Source organism: Anopheles merus, chromosome 3L (assembly GCF_017562075.2).
Source record: "Anopheles merus strain MAF chromosome 3L, AmerM5.1, whole genome shotgun sequence".
Lineage (NCBI taxonomy): Eukaryota > Metazoa > Arthropoda > Insecta > Diptera > Culicidae > Anopheles > Anopheles merus.
Genome location: NC_054085.1, coordinates 3,871,195 through 3,875,240, shown reverse-complemented (window position 1 = coordinate 3,875,240; position 4,046 = coordinate 3,871,195). Strand labels below are relative to the sequence as shown.

The window sequence follows — 4,046 nt, the reverse complement described above, 5'->3', positions numbered from 1 at the left end:
AGCACAAAAGAAGCGGTGCTTACCGATAGAAGGCTCAAACCAAACTCGGCTTTTTGCATCGAATTTTTCGATTCGTATACCAGGCCAACAATTTCCGAAGGCGCCCCGTGTAATTTTTTTTTTATTTTAAGCTTTCCTTAAATTTTTACAATAGCAGCAGCTAAAGTAAAAACTTCCAGCACGGCACAAACCGACCTTCACGCACACATTCAAAAGCTAGATGCGAGCGCGCTGCGATTGCGTTCACAAATACATTGATACTTACCCGTTCTCACGCACACTAGTTTCGGATGAAAAGGAGAGAAACTTTCTGCGAGAGCAAGTTTTAAGCTAATATTCTCTTTTTATTGCAGTTGATACATCATATCAATTACAATTATCCATCAGATAGCGTTATCTTTTAATTTCTTTTCACATTGATGCATCGTGCCTTCTTTCCTACCGCTGCAGTTTCACTTGTTCCAAAGCAGTACTTCATTTTGTGCTACTAAGTGTTTTGACAAATTAATATATAACGTCTAAATGGATATTCGCGATTGCAACGTAATGCGGAGCGGCAAAATTGCCGGCAAAACAAACCGCTGCTGCCCCGGATGATAACGGAGCCAGGCGTTATCATCCGGGGCAGCAGCGCAGCAATGGATGATAAAACAAAATGTGCCAAATACTGAATTGCGTCCTACACCTCATGTTGTTTCGGCAGCTACAACATCATCGTTGTCCTTACCTTCATCATCCGGAGCAGGAAGACTCCCAGCAAGGTACCAGCAAGCGAGAATGGATCAATCAGACAATCGCTCCCTCCTCCGCTGGCTCCGTTATCGTTCGGAGCAGCAGCGCTGCCGATAAAACAAAATATGCCCGGTGCTTTCGAGATATCATCTTCCGTCGTGCTTTCTCGATCATCATCAGCATCAAACAAACTATTGCGAAAACAAGAACAAAAGAAAGACACGTTAAAAGTTGATAAACGATCCAAAAAGGGTACTACTAAGATAGGGCCAAGCGCCGTCAAACCATTATCTGCATCCGAGGTGTATTCTTCCTTGAATCCACTTCCGGGTTTAGATATCGGTCTACCTTTAATGAACAATGTACAACCATTTGATATGAAGCAGTTAACATCAATTTCTGTTGGTAATAAAAAGCTGCTCCATTCTTTGAGATGTCTCCGTTGGTGTGTGACAAATCTGAAATGGATAAGAAATCGTCAGATACTCTTTCGCCTACATCGTTTACAAACGATTCGTTAACGCCTTCAACATTACATAACGCTACTGTAAAAAGCAGAGCCGATCCCAATTTAATACCAACCACAAGTCCTGATATTTTTGATGATGTACAGGACGAAAATGAACCATTAATATCAGAGCTCCCGTTATCTGTGGATCCCTCCTCTCTAGCTAAAACGCGTACTCCTGTACATAATGGAATGTTGCTTCGTGAGATAAATAACTTAAGAGAAATTGTTGAACATTCTATCCAATCGAAGAGCATCGGCACGCACTTTGATGCACACCTTAGTTAGAGGACACCCTAACATTATACCATTATCGATAAGACCATTTAGTTCATCCACCAATGGTCGAAGGTATTGTTCGAGGGATTCAGGTTTTTTTGGCCCGCAAAATATAGCCACAATCATTGGCCTTAAATGTGGCATGGTGTGTATATTAGCCAAAATTGGCCAAAATGATGTTCGCCAACTTTTGTGCAACGGCAGACCATCAATATTAATTGTTACGGGTAGTTTTGTATTGGGTAGCATCTTCTGGCTCCTAAAAAAATAAGCATACGTTTTATCAGCAACGAATCATATACACTATATCAATGGGAATGTTCGTCGCAGACTCAGCAGAAAAGAAAATTTTCGTCTGTAATCTTTGCGTTGCTCCTTTAGGGAAACAAAAATGATAACATTATATGCTCACCTAAAAATATTTTGCAGGCACTTGATTGGTACGATTGTACCAATACTGCCCCCCAGCAATATTCAAAATATGTTTTGGCACCGTGCTTGTCCGCATCAACGTTCGCGAATCCTTTGGCAACGGCAAATTGGCCCGCTCCCGTAAGATGTGTAGCAGCAAATTGATGGAGGTTTGAGGTGTATTGGTTATCAACGCCCAATACCGCAGACATTCATTCATTGAATGCGAATGCACATCAAATCCCGGTGTTTTAGGAGGCTCGTTGGAATCTTCTTCAGCCTCATCGTCTGTCGAATCGAGAATCTCGCCCTCCACAACAGTTTCGAAAACATCTTCCACATCACCCACGCATGCATCTCCCACAAAAGATTGTGGCTGTTGCTCAGAAACTGAAACGTTTGTTAATATTGTTCTTTTACAACACACAATTCAATTATAATCACAGAGATTTACACTGTGAATTAAGCTAAAATATTTCCTACAAAGTACAAATTGAATCCCAAAACATACCGGGACGCCGCACTCTTATTACATACACATATATTTTCTGACATAAACGTAAACATTGAAATTAGCAATTTGCACTATAAACACTTTGTAACACTGATTTAAAATCATGAAACACGGCATAGTGTAAACAAGTGAATTAATTATATGGCTAGGAACAAACATTATCTATTACAAAACAAATAACACTTGTTGGCAAATATAGTCTTACCATTTTCCACACCGCTCCTGCTGTATTCTTCTTCCTCTAGCACTTCTTCTTCAGCAGTGCGCTTCTGAATCCGGCGGTAGAATTGCCCGGTTCGTTTTGATGTCTCAAGAGAACTCATACACGATGCTTCCATTTTATGCTGCAAATACCGATAAAAGTTAGTTCATTTCGTAACATCAAGTTACTGGCACAGCACAAATTCACCTTGCTTCAGATTATAACAACAGATTCACTTTTCACTTGTTGGCTTCACTTGACGCTTTAGAAATTTCTGCAATGTTTTGACACTTGTTGATACGCTAGAAGAACAAGTCTGTGTGAGAGTATCAAGCGAGCAGCGACCCAACGGTCACCAGCACTCAGAGATCCGCTGAGATTGAAGCTGCTTTGAAGCTGAGTTGGCGAAACGTCTCAGCCTCCGAAGTAACCCGAAGCCGAAGCGAACCCGAACGGAGGTCGGTACGAACCTTCGTTTAATTACCCCCTCTCCCCCTTTTTGCCCCTTTTCTTTCTAAAACGATCCAGTGCACACCATTATACTAAGTTAATTCGATTTATTGAATATCGAATCAACATAGAATACAAAGAAAACACAATACTTGCTCAATAATCACTGCACTTAATCCTAAAGTAACGCACATAATTAAAAAAAAAACACTTTTTACAGTCGCACTGAGCAAAAAATAACAAATTCAGCACAGCACTTTCTGCTCCTCATCGCTGTTGCTCCTGGTTTTTTCTCGCTGCACTGTACTCGCTGCTCCAACACTACGGCACAGCCACAGGTTTTGTTGTCTCCGTTCGCCGTGAAACACACATGAAATGGAAGAAAAATGTTATTAATTAGGAGGGAGGATGTTTGTTGATAATTTTAATCACTTTTACTTACCTCAAATAAAACAAATCTCCATTTTTCACGGGGTTTATCCGCCGACTACCAAGGGCAGAAACACTACACAAGCACCATCCTCACTGGACTGAACGTAAAGCCTACTGCGTTAATGTGTGTATGCGCTTCTGCCAAGCCAACCGCGCCGTACTGCGTGTGTAGCCAAGTGCGTGTGTGTGTATATTTGCACCACTGGACACAGAACACAAATCTCACCGCACAGCAGAGCGTATGTCGCCAAGTGTGTGCATGTGTGTATTTGCACCACTGAATTCTGAACGTCCACCGCACCGCACCAAACAGCGTGTATCGCCAAGTGCGTGGCTGTGTGTACTATCACCGTGGACTGCAGAAAACTACCTGCACTAGAACAGAGCGCTGGTGTGGCCAAATGTGTGCATGTGTGTACTGGCTCCACTGAAAGCCGGTATCGCACCAGATTTCGGGTGTCGCCTTGTGCGCGCGTGTGTGTTATTCTCACAGCACACTCGTTCATAATTTTTTTCGT

The 4,046-nt window shown here is 42.1% G+C and overlaps 1 long non-coding RNA gene across 1 annotated transcript; it reads right to left on the bottom strand.

Moving 5' to 3' along the window:
* Positions 1 to 1,088: 1,088 nt before the first annotated feature.
* Positions 1,089 to 2,947, bottom strand: LOC121600384. The gene is made up of 3 exons (XR_006005808.1): positions 2,854 to 2,947; positions 2,650 to 2,788; positions 1,089 to 1,190 (listed from the first exon to the last, which is right to left on the bottom strand). It is a non-coding gene; the product is annotated as an uncharacterized LOC121600384 (long non-coding RNA).
* Positions 2,948 to 4,046: the final 1,099 nt, after the last annotated feature.